The sequence below is a fragment of the Diabrotica undecimpunctata genome, chromosome 10 (genome assembly GCF_040954645.1).
Source record: "Diabrotica undecimpunctata isolate CICGRU chromosome 10, icDiaUnde3, whole genome shotgun sequence".
NCBI classification, from domain to species: Eukaryota; Metazoa; Arthropoda; class Insecta; order Coleoptera; family Chrysomelidae; genus Diabrotica; species Diabrotica undecimpunctata.
In genome coordinates this window covers 2,613,119-2,634,088 of record NC_092812.1, presented here as the reverse complement: position 1 = coordinate 2,634,088, position 20,970 = coordinate 2,613,119, and the positions used below count along the sequence as shown (strand labels likewise).

Sequence of the window (20,970 nt, the reverse complement as noted above, 5' to 3'; positions counted from 1 at the left end):
TTATAACATTTAGGGTAAACAAAGGATACAAATCTAAATTTCCACACGATCATGAAAAATTCCATTCTCGCGTACAAATTCTATAGAACTGTACATGTGTCTGACAAGAAATCTATAATGATATTATATACTTGTTGTGAGCCTGTAGCCAGTAGCGACTGGATATTGAATGGTGCATACATATTAAATTCAATTAATTTTTTGTAGAGAGAGTTTGAATGATGTTGAAACTTAGGATATTCAAAAAAGATGTGATCAAGATCACCTAGTTTTCCGCAATGTTTGCAATTATCATCTTCAATCACATTTATTTTATATAAATGACTTGGATAACAAGCATGTCCAAAGCGTAGTCTATTTATGGTAGTTATATATTTACGTGGAGATTTAAAATTCTTAAACCAAGTAGTTTGTGGAATAACTGGTTGTAAATTGGTGTATCTTGTTGGGTTTGTAAAGCAGTAAAGATTTCATTGATCTTTCCATGTTGATAGCTGATTTTTTTTAAAAATCGTAATGGCATCTGATACACATAAAGAATATGACAATAAAGTGCCTGATATTATACTGGTTTTAGCTAAGTAATCTACATATTCATTATCTTTGAGTCCAATATGTGCCTTAACCCAAATTAATTTTATATTAAAGCCAGAGTCTGCTAAGTGCTTTAATTGATCCTTTATTAAAAAAATATAAGGATTACTAAATGTTTTGGGCAAACAAGTATTTTTTATGTTCTGTAAAACTGAAAGACAATCTGAAAGAATTAACGGTTTTTTAATATAAGAGTTTTTAACATATTTTAAAGCTTCGAGTATGGCCAATGATTCAGCCGAGAAAATTGAGAACTCATTGGAAAGTTTGTACTTAAATTCAGAACCTCCTGAGGGTAGAAAATAGGCACAGCCAGTCCCTAATATTGATTTAGATGCGTCCGTGTATATAACTGTGGCATCACTATAACAGTTCAAAACAGATCTCAGACTATCGTTGCTCAATTTGATGTTGTCACTATATGTGGGTATTATAACTTCAGTTTTATGGAAGAAAGCAAAGAAGTCTAAATTTTTGTACACTTTGGCCAAATTCTTTGAAAAAATAGAATTGTTCTGTAAAGCAGTGCACAAAGGTGGAGATGGCTTTTTAATCCAATATTTGTGAGTTAGGTCTGATTCGTGAAGTTGACATATACTGGAAAATAATTTGGGATTTGTTGAGTGGGTTTTGACTACCCATTTTTCGCTTAATAAATTTCTTCTAATTTCAAGAGGAGGTTCATATGCTTCAACATGTAGTGGTTCTATAGGGGTAGATCTCATAGCACCTAAACAGACCCTTAAGGCAGAATTTTGAAAAATGAAAATTTTTCTTAGAAGATTTCTAGACGCGGAACCATAAAGAGTAGAACCATAATCTATAATGGATCGTATATAAGCTCTGTAAAACAATAAGGATGTTTCAACATCGCAACCCCACCACACTTTAGTTGTCATTCTAAGAAAATTAATACCTTTGTTGCATCTATCCAGCATATATTGTATGTGTTGTTTTCAAGTCAATTTTTTATCCAGTATAAGGCCCAGGTATTTGACATGGTTTTTAAATGTAAAAGATTGATTATCAAGAAGTATATTTTGATTTAGAGTAAGGTTGTGTCTTGTAAAGACAGATACTGCTGATTTGGCAATTGATAAATTTAAGCCGTTCTCTAAGTACCATGGGAAAAGAGAACTCCATACTCTGCTTAGGTTTTGCATATCGTTTTCATATTTCTTACTTTCTGTATAGACACAAAAGTCATCTGCATATTGTATTATTTTAAATGGAATGTTTTTTATTTACATATTATGTATGTCAGAGGTGTACATATTAAATAAAATTGGCGATAATACCGAACCTTGTGGTATGCCGTGATGGTTGTGTCGAGGTCCTATTAGTTTGTTATTATGGTCTCTGACGTAGATTATCCTGTCTGTATAGAAACCGATAATTGTGTTCATGAAAGCAATTGGCAAATGAAAGAAATTTACCATTTTGAATTTCAAGGTTGACAAACAAACTGATTCATATGCCCCTTCAATATCCAAGAATAGGGCTGTTAAATAGTTATTCCTAGTTAAGTTATTCTGTATATCTACAACAAGTTAAAGCGTCTAGAGTCCCAAACCTCTTTTGTAGCCAAACTGGTTTACTGATAGTAAATTCTCTTTTTGTATCCACCAATCTAATCTAAATTTTATAAGTCTTTCTAGGGTTTTAAATACGCAAAAAAGTAAGGATATTGGTCTATATGAACTCACGATATTTGGATCCTTTCCGGGTTTAAGGATAGGAACGACTAAGATATTTTTGAAGGAATCGATAACTTTGTTATTTTGGATGATATCATTGAAGATATGTAAAAGATGGTTTTTTGCAACCTCTGGTAGGTTGATTAACATGGGGTATTTTACATGATCGATTCCAGGAGAAGTGTTAATGTGGTTTTTAAGGGTGAAGTCTAATTCAGTTTTTGTAAAAGATTTTAACAGAAAGTGATTATTTGAATGATGACTTTGTGTAGGCTGTCTATTCGAATGTTGAACCCATGGAGAAGATACTCTATTAAAGAAGTCGTCTAATAAAGTGTCATTGAAGAGTTTTGTACTATTATGTGATTTTTGGTTCATTTTGTTAGCTTGTGACCATATTTCTTTAGAAGAAGTATTTTTACTTAAATTAGAACAACATTTGATCCAACTAGCTTTGGCTTTTTGTTTCAGCTGCTTTTTAGTATAAGCAACATTTTTCTGACATTTTAGATAATTATCAAGGCTTGGTGAACGTTTATAAACTGCTAATGCTTCTTTTCTGTTATTAATTATCAGATCGCATTCTGGGTCCCACCATGGCGGAGGGGATCGATTTTTGAATTTAAAAATTTTGTATTGAGGAACAGATTTAACAGCAGCATCATTAATGCAATCTATTAGAAAGTTATAATTTTCATAAGTATTAAGGGAGCTAGTTTTATTGGAAAACATGTTTTCAATTAAGGATGTATACAGGGACCAATTTGCTTTTTTGTCATTCCATTTGCTTTTTGGATAAATTGTTTCCTGCGATGTGTTGGTTATTGAAAAATTCATAGCTATAGCAAAATGATTGTAGCCTAAGGTGTCAGATAAAACTGACCAGGTGATTTTACTAGCTATATTAGCTGTGCAAAGCGAAATGTCAATCATCGATTTTTGCGTACCATATCTAGGAAGATAGGTAGGCTCTCCATTATTCAAAATTACAAGATCTAGATCCTCGACACTACTAACAATTTGGTGACCAACTGCATCATTTTGTAATGAGCCCCACAGTGAGTTATGAGCATTTATATCTCCTCCAATTATAAAAGGTGATTTGACTTGTGAGAAGATATTTATCCGATCGTTTTTGGAAGTACGAATTTTAGGTGGTCTATATATAGATAGAAAACTTAATTCTGTTGTATTAATTTTTACGATAGCACCGCAGACTAAAATTTCTTCGTTAAAATTGTTTCTAATATTTATTTGACAAAATGGTATGGTTGTTTTAATTAATATTGCAACACCTGCGTACCCGTCGTACCTATCTTGGCGAATTACATTATAACCTTTAAATATATAATTCTGATTTGGTTTGAACCAAGTTTCGCTTAATAAGGCAATGTCAATATTTTCAGTTATTAAAAAATGAAGTAAACTGTTTTTATTCGAAACAACGGATCGAGCGTTCCATTGCAAAATTTTTAATGATTTAAGTCTTGTGAAGATGTTATTTATTGATAATATCCTCCAAAATCGTTTTTATTCCATGGTAAATACTATCTTGACCTATTGTTTTTATATCATCTACAGTTTGAATATTTGTGATTAAATTAAAAATGTAATTGGAAATAAGTGTTTGTAAAACTGTCTGATCTGGTTTATTTTGACAATTAGGGATGTTTAAATTAGCAGGAAGGGGTCTAGTGGGGCCAAAATTAAAAGGAAACTTTTTCGCTATACTATAGTGACTTGAGGAGGGTTGTGATGTATTATTTGATGATATATTTTGATTTCTACGCGTGACTACTTGTGTGGCAGCAGAAGGGGTTGAATTTCTTGTGAATGGTGGCAGGGGAGGAAAACTATTTCCGATATTTTCTAGTAAGGAATATCTATTTTGAGTGAACAATCTCGATAAGGATGATTCACAGTAAGTTTGTGCTTCGACGAAAGAAGTTTTTTGCTCAATCATTACGTTTTTGATCTTCTTCTGCAGTTCATATTTTGGACATTTCTTGGAAATGGATACATGATCCTTACTATTGCAATGGATGCACTGAATATCATTATCCTGGCACGCATGATCTTCTTTTTTGGTTTTCCCGCATTTTATGCAATGTGTCTGTGTACTGCGACACTGCTTGGAGATATGTCCAAATCTCAAACAATTATAACACTGAGTGACCTTGCCAATATAGGTTTTTACAGGAAAAAATACACTATTTATTGCAATGTAGCTATAGGTAAAATACTTCCCTCAAAGATGACTATTACAGTCGTTTTCGGTACATAGTTAGTTTTTCCTTCCGTGTCAACCCTTCTAAAAGTTCGTTTAAAACCTAATATGGGGGAGGGAGATTCACTGTTATCTAACAAATAATTTTCATCATATTGGGTATCAACATCTCTGATTAGACCTTTAATTTCTAGTAGATGATTAGGAATATAAGCTACCAAATTTTCATTTTTTTACTTTAAATTTTTAACCAAATTATTTTCATCAGAAATAGACCTTAACAGAACTTTAATTCTGTTTTTTCCAATGCCTTTATTTTCAATAATATTAGGAATATTCAACTTGTTATGCAAAATATGCGCGACAGTTAAGGGATGCAAACGGCCTATATTTTCATTGTTTGTTTTTTCTATATAAACATAAACATTATTAAAATTGTACTTATCTGATTTGACGTTGAAAAATTTTATCGCTACTGCTTTTTGTGTTATTTCTGGTTCTGGCAATGTTGTAGTGCGGTCACTCGTTTTATTCGCAGTTTTTGCAGTCGAATCATCAAAATTTTTGATTAAACTGGATTCATTAACATGCATTTCACTATTATCACTAACACATGAAAAGTTTAAATCACCTATTGGCGTCTCTGGGGAAATCGCGTCCCCCATGGGGGGGGGTCGCTTATAGACTTATTTATTACACTGAGTTAATGTCAAACTTTGAATCACCTGTACTAATTTAAAATCGAGCTAATTAGTGGCAAAAGACACTGGGCGCTTATTATTGTCGACCTATCGCTTCGGAAGTCCGAATAATAGTGGGGGGCGACCTGGTTTAGATTTGAGAAAATGCACCTGGTTTGGATTTGAGAAAATACACGTGGTTTTTGGTTTACGAAAATAGAGGCATGGTTTTGATGCAGATAATTTATGGATCGAGTTGAGAAGAGAGCAACAGCAGGATCTCTCATGGAAGTTAAGCTAAGTTTCTTTCTTTCTTGAAATTTGTGTATAGATGCTTAATTCTCTGTTATCAAAACCTCAATTTTTTAATTATTATTAAATTCTAATTTGTTATTTTATTAATTTATCAAATAATAAAGAGATGAGTTGAAATCCTATTTTATTAATAATTCCCGATTTCTCCAAAATTAATTAGTTTATGCCGAACAACACCCCCGAGAGGTTTTAATGTGCAATGGATGAGCTAGATGTTACAAGTCAATACTTATCGAGTTATTTGCGAGTGAATATGATCATGTTTTTAGATGGTTTTCCGCAGATAGCTCAAAAAGTAAGTATTTTATCTAAAAACGTATTTTTATTCTAATGAAAAGTAATTCAAATTTCAAATCGAATATTTCAACGAGAAATATCAAAAAAATGAAGCACTTTTCAAGGAAAACTCGCTGTCGGGGAAAGTAAAGTGCTTGTTTTTTTTTATTCTTTCACGTTGAAATATTCGATTTGGATTTTGACGTAAGAACCTACTTTTCGTTAGCTACAAATGTGCTTCTGGCTTTATACGTACACTATTTTTTTGCTACTTTATAAGCTATATTTTTGAAAAGGATATTGTTTCAAAAGGATAGTTACTTTTTGAGTTATTTTCAAAAACCGTTTAAAAACCTTGTTTTTTTGTTGTTGAAAATGAATAAAATATATTCACTCGCAAATAACTCGAAAAGTATTGACTTAGTGAAACAACTCTATAGAACAAAGGTTGCTTAGAATTAGTTTATCCAATTTCTGACTTATTTTGAAAGTATGGTTTTTCAACCCAGAGAATGGGTAAAACTCACCCCTATGGCAAAAACACACATCGGCACAATATAACTTTTTTTATTAGCTATGTTAGCTATCTGTATGTTAAACATGTTAGCTATGTGTATGTTAAATGTCATGTCAATTCAAGCTGTTCTTTGGGGAGGTTTTATCGTGAGTAAATGGAATATTTCTGGACTTGAAAAAGTAGGTATACAGAATGCAGTTTCATAACTTTATCGATATTTTCGATGATGCTGGTTTTATTACAATATATGTTATTTTTCCCTAGACTATTTTGACATTCTCTCAATCAACTAAGTACATTAAGTTATTAAAGATAAATGGAATAACAAAAATGTCAAGCACTGATACAGCTGATGAACTCCTTAATATTGATTTAACCCTCACTCCACCTAAAAAAAGATTAGTAAAGGGACATTTTGAGTAAAACGAAGAAAATGATTATAAATATATTTAAAACGGAAATGCAGGAGAACCCTACAATGTCGAAATGTGCCATTTCTATTAGAGTAGCGGATAAAACAGGTACTAATATTGTTTCTCCAATATTTATTTTAGAGTGCGCATTTTCACTTTGTTTAACAAATATTGTTACTTTTTATCTATTGTAGGCGTATGTAGCCGTAGTGTATGTAATGTGGTTCATGAATATAAAATTACGGAAACATTGTCGACACCAAAATCAGTTGAGCATCGTAAAAGTATTGTTAACTCGCTGGATGAGTTTGACAGAGAAGCAATAAGAAGAATAATCCATCAATTCTTTTTTCGAAATGAAATACCAACAATAGACAAAGTTTTGAGGGTTGTTAATGAAGATCCGGTTTTGCTTTACTTCAGAAGAACTACGTTTTTTAAATTATTGAAAGAAATAAATTTTAGATTTCAACGTCGTCAGCGAAACAGCATTTTGATGGACAGGGACGAAATTGTCTTGTGGAGACGAGAATTTCTAATAAAAATTAAGTCCTACAGAAATAAAAACCGCAAAATTTACTACTTAGACGAGACTTGGCCAAACGCTGGTCACACCAAAAAGTATGGGTCGACAATTCGGTAACGTGTTATAAACAAGCGTTTTTAGATGGATTTTCTACGGGGTTAAAAAATCCTGCAGGTAAATGTTAATGTGCTTTTTCACTTTATTTAATTTCAAAATTATTTCACTAACTATAAAGTAATTTTTAAAATAATAAAATTTTCAAAAAAAGAAAAAAAAAACTAATAATATGTCACATTGGCAGTGAAGATGTGTTTGTTTCAGAAGGGCTGTGGGTGTTTGAATGAAAAAAAAAAGTGGGGACTACCATGAAGAGATGGACGGGAAATCTTTCGAAAATTGGTTCAAAAATATACTGCCCCGATTAGAAGACAACTCCATCATCGTATTGAACAACGCGTCTTATCATTCCAGAAAATTGTAAAAAATTACAACTCCTGCTTCTAGCAAAGGTGACATCCAAGAGTGACTGAAATCAAAAACTATAGGGTTTGAGGACTCTATGTTAAAAGTGCAACTGCTGGCTATCGTTGAGGAACATAAGCAACAATATAATAAATATATCATTGATGAGATGGTAAAAAGCCAAAACAAAGTAGTGTCAAGGCTGCCCCATAGCATTGTGAGCTCAATCCGATTGAGCTCATCTGGGCAGAAGTAAAAAATTATGTAGCAGCCAAAAACACTATTTTTAAATTTGCAGATATGAAAAATATTTTTTATGATGCAATAAATAATATTAGTCCAACTACGTGGTAGAAATATGTGCAACATGTTAAACAAAAAATCGAGTCCAAAATGTGTAAGTTGGACAATATAATAGAGAACCATATCGAATGCATAATAATAAATCCAGACGAAGGCCGCAGCACATGTAGCTCCTCAGACTCTGAGTAATTTAAATGGTATGTTTTTATGCTTTGATAAACTTGTGACAATGCTACTTTATTCAAAATGCTCGCTTTGTTATGTATCTCTTAGTTAATGAACATTGTATTTTAGCACATTTTTGTTCAATGGAACATTAAATTTTGCTCACAATGATTGAATTTCAAGAAATTCTTACACTAATAGTTTTAAAAGTAAATATTTTTAAAAATCATTTATGATAAACCTCAGTACCACCCTGATTGGCTTGCACGTGCGTTTGTTGACAATTGGGAATATGTAAAATGAATGAAGTTTATTTTACAAATTTTCGGTGCTTCATCAGATGTGCTATATATAAGGTCTTCGCCAATACCCGCTGGACCTTTTATTTCAATTAGAGAATACACGGAGAACAATAAGATTTGCAAATGGTAAGTCTATCATGGCAGCAAACAATGATTATGTTACCTAATATATTGGATATTACATAAAAAATACTGAAGGTAATATCAAAATATCACAAATTCTATTATGTTCAGAGGAAAGTCTGTCTTGTAAACTAGTCTCGGTGAAACACCCTGTGATTCTAAAATTTCTTCCACTTTTTATTGTAATATTTTTAGTTGTTAATTGATATCACAGGTTATAAGATGTGATTATATTAAAAGACAGAGTCAGAGCCAGATGTATATAAGTTGTAGAGTTTATAGTATATAAAAAAGAAATAAAAAAATTATTTGTAATTTTTAAAACAAAAAATATTAATTCTTGTATTACAAAACATTAATATTTTAATTTATTTTTAACAAGTATTTGGTAATAAATGTATTTTATCATAATTTATATATAAACTCAGCGAAGTAGTTATTTTGCGCTGCCAAATGTATAAGAAAAACTTTCTTGTGAAAATATGAAAAACCATATCTTAAAAATTCAAACTTTGCGATTCAGGAACAGAAAAGTTAAATTGCTTTAACATTAGAATTATTGATTTTTAGCATCCTCAGATACTTCAAAGAAAAAATTCTGGCTCGTTAAATATAAATTGAAGTGCTCTCGAATTGTTAAGGAGCGAAATGACAGTACCTGATTTAAATTGTCGTTATCTAGTTCGAGAGGTCAATTTCAGGCAAGCTAAAGGTGTGAAAGAAATAGTGAATATAAAATAATGATTCTGTGGATGAAGCATATTATATGTTTTTAAGATAACAAAACAAACAACTAAAATAATCTGCTATGCATACGACGCAATACTACTCAGAGTGAAGATTATTTAAAACGTATGCTGCACCAATTTAATGTAACCACCAGAAAATTTAACATGTTAATTTCTCCAAAAAAAGACAAAATGCGTGGTTATAACAACAAAGATGTAAATTGTAGATGAAAAGTCAGATAATAGAACAAGTGTTGGAGTTTAAATATCTATTCATCATATTATCTAGCCACGAAAAATTCGAAACTGAAGTGGAGGATCAAGTGAATAAAACAGAGCCGCAGGTTGTCTGAGTAAAACAATATGGAGAAATAAAAATATCAGAAAAGAAATGAAAGGCAGAATTTACAAATAGTCATCAGACCAATAATGACACATGCGGCAAAAACACGACCTGACACAGACAGGTCAAAAATGATGTTAGAAACAGCAGAGATGAAAACGGTTAGAAAAATTGATGGTAAGACACTATGGGAAAGAGCTATAAGGACAGATATACAACGTAGATGTAAGGTGGAGAACATCACGAACTGGGTAAGAAATAGAAGAGTAGAATGGAACGATCATATAACCCGGACGACAACAAATAGAGTAGTAAAGACGGCAAGAGACGGTTTTCCAATAGGAAGACGATCAGTAGGAAGTCCACGAAAACGATGGCACGTAAACTTTCTGAAGAAAGTAAGAAGTTTCCATAAGGCCTTCTCTAAAGTCTCAGTCAGAACTCCCAGCAAATCTTCATTAGGAGAGGAAATGCTTATCTCATTGCCTCCATCTGTTTTTGAGAATGTTACATATCACCCAGTGAAATTTAATACTATCGAGTGTGAACCCTTTTTTTTAAACGAGATTTCATGGGCTTTATTTGAAAGAAGAGATACTCTTCCGGGCCAGAATAGTATAACATTTTATATGTTGCAACATCTTCCAGAGTGAGCAATCAATTTTCTGCTCAATTTTTTTAATTTATGTCTTAAAGGGGAAAAACATAAATTGTCTTTCAGGTTGGAAACCAATTGCCCTATCCTCATGCGTCAGTAAACGTTTAGAGAACATGATAAAAATAAGGTTAAAATGGGTATATAGAACATCATCTGATACTATCGTCTTTCCAAACAGGTTTTCGTAAAGGTAGGGAAGTGTCTGAAAACATTATCCATCTGGTTAATAAAATTACATTAATATTTAAAAAGAAAGCCAGCGGCGGCTGTTATGTTAGACATTTCTTCAGCATATGATAAAGTATCTATTACCCAATTATTAGATGCTCTGGGAGATCTCAATTTGCCTTTGTTGCTTATTGAGTTGATTAAACATATATTGACAAATCGTTCGGTGTTCGTTCGAGATCCTATTTCCTTTAATCTATTGGGGCCAAAAAACAGGTTCTCCTTTGAATATACTATTATTCAACATTGTCATTAACATAATCTCATTTTGTGTGCCTGAGGATGTCCTAATGACTCAATATGCAGACGATGTTGCTCTCTACTTTTCCGGCTGCAGCTGGTTGGAAGTGGTGGAAAAATTAAATGACACAGTAGAGAATATATCTGGCAAACTTCTTGGCATGGGAATGTGTTTGTCATCTAGCAAAAGTCAAGCGATTTTTTTTTATCGAAATAGAAATAACACTCCGAATACTCAACTATTAGCAAATAACATTTTGCTCGATTGGAAACAGGAATATTCTCATCTAGGAGTTATTTTAGATAGTTCCCTTTCTTGGAAAAGCCAAATTGAAAATATGACGTTGAGGGCATCCAGTGGAGTCAACATAATTCGGTGCCTGTGTCGAACATGGTGGGGAACACATCCTGCTACTTTACTCATTTTACATAAAGCCTATATTAGGCCACACCTTGATTATGGATCGATTTTCCTTGGAGGTTGTGCCCGTTCCTTACTTACAAAACTGGATAAAGTTCAATATAGACCTCTTAGAGTGGTCGGGGGATTTATGAGGTCCTTTCCAGTTCATATTATTCTGTTGGAATGTGGGGAAAGATCGTTAGATCTTAGAAGGATTTAGCTAGCATCTAAATTTATATTAAATGTGATAGCATATGACAACCCAATATATTCTTCAATAGAGCAATTTCATAGTATTTCTGAATTACTTTAGTTTCTGGAGAAGAAAATACTTCCTACCAATACTGGCTGCCTTCCAGAATACGCTTCATGAGATTTATCAGGTGGCTCATAACTCCTTATTTCCGTGTCACTCCTTCCCGCTTGATTCTCAGATTTCTCCGGTTTATGAAACTCTTAACCCGGGGAAGGAAGGTAACCAAGCCAAGTTTGTGTCATGGTACCTTGATAACTGGTCTGAATATAAACTTATCTTCACAGATGGATCCAAAGATGAACAAGGTAATGTGGGCATTGGTATATAGCTTAATGAAAGCACCGAATTAACAGCAAGATTACCATCTGCTAATTTAATTTGTTCAGCAGAATTATTTGCGATAAAAAAGGCAGTAGATTTAATTCAACAGAATGATTTTGAAAAAAGCCTTATTTGTAGTGATTCAAAAAGTGCTCTGGAGAAAATTACAAGACCAAGTTATAAGGCGGCAGCAGACACACAAACTCAAAACATAGTCAACTCCATGAACAAAATAAAGAAATTAAATTCGCATCTTAAAATCTTTAAAGGCTTCCTTTAAAGATTTTTAAACTAAATATAAGGAAAACCTATGGATCAGCTGGAAAAATCGGTTCCAACAAATAGGACAGGTGAAAGGAGTTACTTATTGTACAAATGTTACAGTTCCATACAAAAAGGCCTGGTTTCCCAACCTGGGGAGGGGCATAATTGCACAAATGTGTCGCATGAGAAGTGGACATTGCAGCGTTCCGGTTCATTTATTTAGATTGAAAGTGATCAATACAAACTTGTGTTCACGTGGCAGTTTATTAGGCACCTTACAGCATGTGTTGTTGGAATGTACTAGATATCAAAGGGAGTCCCAGTTACTTAGAAATGAATTTCGAGGTGATCCAACATTTATCGATGTTTTGTTCAAAAACTTAAACTCAAAGACACAACTTTCAGTGCAAAAGTTTTTAGCGTCAACAAGGTCTCAAGTGTAGTTCGTTAACGTACATTATAAGATTTAATCTGCTTGCTTGAATTGAATGTGCTTAGTGCAGTTTGGTGCAGTAGTGTAGAACTAGAACAATAGAACTTTATAACTTATGTGAAAGAACTTTTGAACATTTGACTTATTTTTTTTTTCTTTTTTCTCCTTTAACTATTGTTGCAGGTTTAGGAGTTATGAGCTTAAGCCCAGATGTACCTTAGGTACGGCTATTAAACATTCAGTATAATTACACAGATCCCGGCCGGATAGCCCTGGCAGTTAAGGCCAAGCAGATGAATGGAAGAAGAAGAAGAAAAAGTTTGACATGACACACATAACCTATTTAATCAATCAATAAATGTATCCATGTGTGACAAATAAATAAACAAAAAAAACCAAATCTTTAGTCATCATTCAATCCAGTACCCTATGGAATACAAAAAACAACATTTGTTGATAGCGTGATATATCCAGAAATAACTATTTTCGAAAAATATTTACAAGAACTTCAGATCAAATTCAGATTGAAGTCTTCTACATATACACACACAGGAGCTCATCGTAAGTCATTCATTCTATTTCCTATTTTAAACCTTACTGATTACCCAACCTATTATTCACAATTTAGAGGCTTTAATCAGTAATCATGTCTGATTTAGCAAAATGTATTAGAACTAGGGGTTCAGCTAAAAAGCCGTTAACTTTGTTAGAAAAGTAGGAAACCTTCATTAACTAATGCAACAATTAGAATTAATTATATATGTTAATTAATATATATATATATATATATATATATATATATATATATATATATATATATATATATATATATATATATATATATATATATATATTGTTATGTTCCTATTTGACATGAAAAATAAAAAACTATATTCCTATTTAAAATTTAAACTAAAATAATGAATTTCATATTTATCAACCACGAGCATATAAATTTTTAAAGCCTTGTAAATGACAAATTTTGTAAAAATAATTATAGCTAGTTTTAAGAGAGTGTTTCGCAGAATTGTTTACTAGCCCAATGAACAATGTATTTCAAGCAAGTAATTAGAGACGATCAGGGTTGCCGGTTTAAGAAAATGTTCGTCGAACTGTTTATTAAAACCACATACAATATGTTTTAATTAAACAAAGGAGAGACCATTAAGTTTTCAAGATACGCGGGTCGGAAACTTATTAGCCCGTACGGTACATAGAAGATAGTTAAAATATACCTTTGTATTAAGATTCTTAAAAATAGACAAGAACGTGATTAATTGTAGAAAGTAGAATAAGGATACGGAATTTTATTTCTTTCTTGGAACTTCACAAAGACAAAAAGACGTAAATTTGAAAATTTGTTTAGATTAAGGAAAGAGGTAGTTTTGGGTAAATAATGCGACATGATGGAAAGTTGGTTTTGATTGGATGGAAAATAAATTGTGAGGGGAACGACCTGGAAGTCAGAGAATAGATGAGGAGAGTGGAGAAGTGTGTTTTGTTCGATCGAAAGGAGTCCAGAAGGAGAATCGAAAGTCCAGTTTTGAGTGCAGTGCACAAAAAAAGGTAAAGGGCGGTTTGTATTTACAAACATCATCAGAAAAATCGTGGAACGAGTAAAAGGCCAATTCGAGAGATGATATAAATCCTTGAGTCTAAAGTATCCAGTATTGTGTTAAGTGATTCAAAAAGTTGAAAGATTGCATCAGGAGAAAGCCGGAACGAGTACGGTACGAAGCAGTGAAAGGAAAGAAGAACAATATTTAGCAGAGGAGCATAGACATTCTTGGGAAACGTGGACGAGTTTTCTTTTGATCGTAACACCAGCAAGTAAGGAAACGTGTTATGGGTGAAGACATGGTAGAATCATCAGCAAAGGTCAGTCGTTTTCTGTTATGATATGAATGTATTGTTTTTCGTGTTAAATACCACAGGGCATATGGAACTACATAACTACATATTTCACTATTATAAAATCATCAAATTTTAATCAGTTTTGTTTATTATAAATCATTGAAGTTGACTTTTTTTCAAGATACAATAATATTAATAAATAAATTTTTTTTTATATATCCAGAAAATTGGACATCGAGAACATTCTGTAAAGCAGAAGTAGAGAGATTCACAGTTATTGATTTAAAAAAAAATTAGAGACAAAAAGAAATAAGATTTTTTTTTGTAAATGTTTATATGAAATAATAACGATAGGAGAATAAATAAAATTTGTAATATTGAATATCGATTTCCGTTTTGCTAAAATAAACGATTTGTATAATTTCTAATTGAAATCCATATGTGTATTATTTTGATTCTCTTTTGTCTATCCCTATAAGGAAACCACTGAGAAATATTTGAAGCCACAAAAGTAAGTAGTGATAGGATCATTTAGCCCTGAGATTTATAAATTTGTTTATGTTATGATTTATTTAATTAATGAAATAATTAATTGAAGTAGATTACATCTATAAACATCAATATAGTCAAAGTAGATCAAAATAATATATATATATATATATATATATATATATATATATATATATATATATATATATACTAATCAAACGTAGTAACAAACATGGTATAATTAATAATACATTTTTTTTTTTCATAAAGAACCGAGTGGATGTGAAGGAGTTCAGTGTGTAAAACGATGGGGTGTAAATTCAACTTGAAGTATAGTTCATTTCGGTAAAAAGTTAGCGTCGTAGAAAAGTTTGAATTGGTGATAATTTATTTCTGATGAATTAGGAACAAGTCGGCTTTTTCAACCTGTTCTCCGAGTTAGAGCGGGGTTATGAGTTTTGTCCATTGGCCGATTGTTTTTCTCGTCCGACCGATATTTCACATTAACGAATGGATCGCTCGAATCGGCACACATTCATCACTTAAATTCTGCTGCTGATCATAAGTGGTTCGCGTACTTAAATGATTATATTAATTAACTGCTTATTTTCCGGCAAATTGATAGATTTATAAGCTAAAATAATTTATTTCATGTATATTTATTATTCGATGTTGACATATCATAGTATACGGATGTGTTTGTTGATATACTGTAAATTGAGTTAAAAAAAGGTATACTGAAAACGATAAGTAAACTAGTCTTTTACATACTTGTTTTTATAAGCCAGCTTTTAAACACCAACAAATAGTACAACAGCTAATAACAAAAACTATTTAACTATCCGATAAAAATTAAGCGTGAAAATGTTTCCACGTGGAAATGGTCCAGAAGCAAGTGATATGTATAACTTTCATGTACAACCACAAGATTACATATAGAAATGTAGTCAATTATTCCAAACCAAGCAATTACGCAATCAAACCAATTATAAACAATAATTATATATAATACAATTATAAATAAGGTAATAATTCCGAGGCCAACAGCATTTAAATAAGTAAAAACCGTAAGAACTGAAAACAAACCTAAAACACAAAGAAGATACAATTCACTCCTCCAATGCGCACACATCTACCAATGACGATGATCTCATGGATGATGATATACTTTCATAAAATAATACACATTAAATATCTGACAAGCCGTTACTACAAAAAAAACGTAGTAAAGAAACAACACAAACAATATGAAGTTGAAACTTCAAAGAAATATCAATATCTTCCAATAGAGAAGTATTAAGAAAGCCGTAATACAAAAACTAAAGACCCTAAACCACCAATTTTTGTATATACAGCCACTCAATACCAGGCCTTGATTGATAATCTCGCACACATCACAGAAAAATGAACTTAGAATACAAAGGCGCTATCTAACGCTATCTGAAAATACAGGTAAAATAAATATTAGCACAACAAGAGTATATAGAATATAACGTGTAGAAGTCAGGCATCTATGTACTTAAAGCATATTTCATCATACTTGCCAATTAAAAAAAGAAATAGTATATCGACTAGTCACATGAGGTCTCCATCTTCAATGAAATACTAACTTAGAATTTCTGCTTGGAACTTGAACAGGCAAACTAATCACGTGCAAGAAATAAAATTGTTTTTATAAACAAATAAAATAGATATTTCACTCATTTCAGAAATTCCGATCGGTAATAGTAGCGGCAATCTACATACTCTCCACCAAGACATACCATTTATTTTGAAGAGTATGAAGAAAATCTTCTTTCGCTGGGATCAAAATTTAAATTAGTAGGAGATTGGAATTCTAAAAACATTATACTCTAAAATACCTGATTTGTTAAACTTTGCCGTTACTAGGGAATACCCAACATCTACTTAAATCAGATTGAAATATATTTTGGATATATTAATAATAAATATTATTTTTTTTAACACCTGTGCGGTGTTTGTATACTGCTATCTCGTTACAAATGACCAATTACCAGTTATTTTCTGACCTAATAAACAACAAATACTTAAATCTAAGGGCTTACCCTATGGCTTACTCTTATCTATCCACTACTGCACTACAACTAACATGAAATAACTTCACAGCACTATACTCTGCTTTTTACACTAAACTGTTACACATTTACACTAGCTCAAATGGTTTTGTCCTTATGAGTCTTCTCTTTAGTTCAGTGTTGTCAAGAAGCTGGATTGCCTCGACATTCACATGACTATGCAGCTTCTGCTCGTGACTTGCTGCACTTCTCTTGATTATTTCGATCACAGTTTCCATACCCAGGTCCTGGTGGAGGTTGCTGTTGCGGATATACCAAGGAGCATCAACAATGTTTCTCAGTACTTTGTTTTGAAATCTCTAGATAATATATGTAGATTACTAGCTTTGGTATAGCCCCAGAGTTGGCACCTATATATCCATACTGGCCTCAGGGTGATGCCCAAGTATTTTGCTGATGTTGCATAAGGAATTTGGGTATCATTTATTCTAACTGGGAAATTTTCAATTTTTTTATTTGTAAAGTTAATGTGTGCAGATTTAGTATCATTTAATTTTATTCGACATTTTCTGGTCAGTTATGTATTTTATTTACTGATAGTTGAAACTTATCAGTCGCTTCTTCACTAGTGTCTCCTATCGCTAGTATGGCTGTATCATCCGGCAATTGTGTTTTGTTCTAGCTCTGGAATATCACACGTATACAATAGGTACAGGACCGGACCTAAGACACTCCCTTGTGGTACGCCAGCTTTGATCTCCCTTAAGTCAGTGTACACTTCTTCTTGTTTTACTCTGAAATATCTATTCGAAATGTATGATTTCAAGATTTCTGAATACTGTTTAGGCAGCTGTAGAAAAATAATCTCAACGACTAGTAAGTTGTAATGACAATTTGAGATATGTTGTAAATATTTACACTTTCTTCTTATTACAGTGTCTTGAAGAAGGAATAAAAGAATTCCGAAAGCTCGACCAAAAGTCAAAAGAGTGTTTCTATAACATCTCGGCCAAACCTACTGACTGCAGCCCTAATAAACTGTGTTGTTTATATATATATATATATATATATATATATATATATATATATATATATATATATATATATACACTCAGGTGCAAAAAAATCGATCCATTTCTTATTTCTTATTTATTTGAAGTTGTATAATTTTAGAGACATTAAATTACGTATGTAAATTTAGGTGTACCCTCGTATACGAGAAATAAAATAATATTTTTAATACTGCTTTTTATATTTCTTAAAAAAAAATGGTTTTTCAGGGTTTTGTCAAAAAGGGTCTGAAGCAAGTAGATATTTATTGAATGTTGTTTTTAATTCAACAACCATACTAGTGTAGTGATTTTATTTTCAAAACGTGTTATATTTTTATTTAATTATCCTTCCTAAATGTCTCTAACTCCGACAGATGCTGCAAGGGCGGTGACTTTAGTTCAAGATGGTCGTAGCCAATATTATGCAGCTGAAATGTTGGGTGTTAGTCGATCTTCGGTTCAAAGAGCAGTTCGGTGTTTTAGCGACACCGGTAACTTCACAAGAAGACCAGGATCAGGTCGTAGAAGGGTAACATCCAAAAGAAATGATCGATTTCTGGTCTCATCATGTTTGAGAAATCGGCATCTAACTTCAGTTGAACTGGCAAATCGTCTGAGCGAAGTGAGAAATGTGGATGTAAGCATATGGACAGTTCGTCGACGACTTGTAGAAGGTAATTTATTATCCAGAAGGCCAGCCCTATCTCCAATAATATCCATAGAACATCGCAGAGCTCGAGTTGCTTTTGCAAGAGAACATGAAAACTGGAGTGATGCAGATTGGAGCAATGTATTGTTCTCAGATGAGTCCAGATTTTATCCAGATGTTGTTATAAGGGCCCGAGGGGGAAACACTAGATATTGATTTATTATCAATGTTTTTCTTAATTTCAGAAAGTTTTGAACATTCTTGTATTTTTGAGTTTTGGCGTATGTCTCTATAAATAAATGATTTTTTTGGATAATCTGTAAAAATTATTTTAATCTAACATATAATTTTACATATATACCTGATTTAAAACTAATATCTTCAAACGTTTTCTTTTTTCAGCAAATAATACCCATGGATCGATTTTTTTGCACCTGAGTGTATATATATATATATATATATATATATATATATATATATATATATATATATATATATATATATATATATATATATATATATATATATATATATATATATATGTAGAAGAAATGGAAGTCCCTGATATATTGGTGTATTAGAAAAATATTAATCTTTAATTTTTACTTATGTCTTACAAGTGCCAGCAGTGCCACCCTATCGTTTATCCAAACAAAAGTAGAAATCGATAATGATTTTGCATGTATGCCAAAGTAAATATATATTGAGATGTCTATATAAAATTATGAGTTGTCACCTTTATTAAAATTAGCGATTGACGAAGAGAAAACAAATATATACACAATACAAACTGAATTTCGTTGATAGTGATGGATTAGTTCAAACAACTGCATGGCTATATTTAATACAATCCAAAAAGTGATAGGTGCTGAATTTCCCACGATGTCGTTATTGTGCTTTTAAACTGATTTTAAATAGTAGCTCCTTTTTTTATGCATCCATACGTATACATATACATAAATAAAAATATGCACTATTGTGTATAGTGTAGCTGTTTTTGGTAAACAAAAATTGTATGTGAGAGATCTATATCGATATATTTGACAGAGGTTCTTATTTTTTTTTTTTTTTTCAGCGACAGACCCATAAATCAGTACGTAAAACACGTGATTTTTTGTGCCTTCTGATTATTTGCGTAGGGTGGTTAAAATACATTATTATAGTTCCGATTAATTTTACATATTTGCTAATTAAACACCAGTGAATAGGTTTTGTGAGTTGTGAACAATGATTAATGACCTTCCCCCCGGAGAAGGGGGAACACAAGAAAACGAAACACAAAGTTTTTATCACCGAAAACATCTATCCCAACAACAGCGGTAAAAATGATAGCGATAAAAGTACCAGTTGGAGTTCGGTTCTGCATCGATAACTATAATGTTGTATTCAATGTGGGCTCCGAATATTTTTAACATTAACAAAGTTTAATATAAATTATAAATTGTGAATCTCAATAATATATTGAAATAAACTGTAAGTGTATAAACTATTTACATAATATCCAATTAAATTAGCATTAAAGTCAGCAAATTGCAATTATTTGTTATTGTTTTCAATAAACAAATCCAGTTTTCCCAGCAAAATAACCGCTTTTAGTAAAGACCGATATACCTGTTTTAGCAGGTGTACAGGGTCGGACTTTTCACTTAACGTTTATCGAAATAAATTCAAACATGGAATCACACAACAGTTCTACAATACAAGACTATCAAAGTCAAATAAACGCATCACAGTCATACTATTTGGCAGCGTCGAGAGTGCAATTAAAAGTCCTAAAGACCTTTAAAGTCCCAAGCAATTATCTTTAGTGCCTTAGAAAACACCAAACTTGAAGACTACCTTCTCCCATTAGGAAATATAATTCAACCGAAAAATATAATCTTCTCTTCTAGATTATCTAATAACTGCACATGTATGCATTTATCCAATTAACAAATAGTGGATAATTTTATGAATAATCATGGTCAAATAGAAATACAAGGTGAAATTGTCAGAGCAAGAAGTTTAGTTACACCAGCGGATATATATATATATATAAATATATATATATATATATATATATATATATATATATAGAAAAGAAATTTATAATCTTTAAATAATCTTTGCAGATTAGTTAAATAGTAAACTCTTAAATATTGGGGAAATCTGCAAGAAATACTCTAATGTGTATCAATTGTTTCGCCGAACGTTTTCGCCAAAGAGAATTAATTTGGCTTCTTCAGGGCTGAAAGAGAATAAATTATAATTAGCTACCATATATTATCTATTAAAACATTATTGCTCTTACCGTAACTTAGAATTGTAGAGTTAGAATATTAAAAAACTTTGCTAGTAACATAGTGGTGTTTTTTGTTACTATGTGCAAAAAAAGTTTTTTATAAGGATTGAAATGTATGGTAGCTTCGAACTTGAC

At 31.8% G+C, this 20,970-nt stretch overlaps 1 protein-coding gene across 2 annotated transcripts in view; it reads right to left on the bottom strand.

The window, feature by feature from the left end:
- Apoltp (Apolipoprotein lipid transfer particle) overlaps positions 1–20,970 on the bottom strand; it is a 1,459,665-nt gene that overhangs the window by 588,834 nt on the left and 849,861 nt on the right. The gene's annotated exons all lie outside the window — the stretch shown is intronic.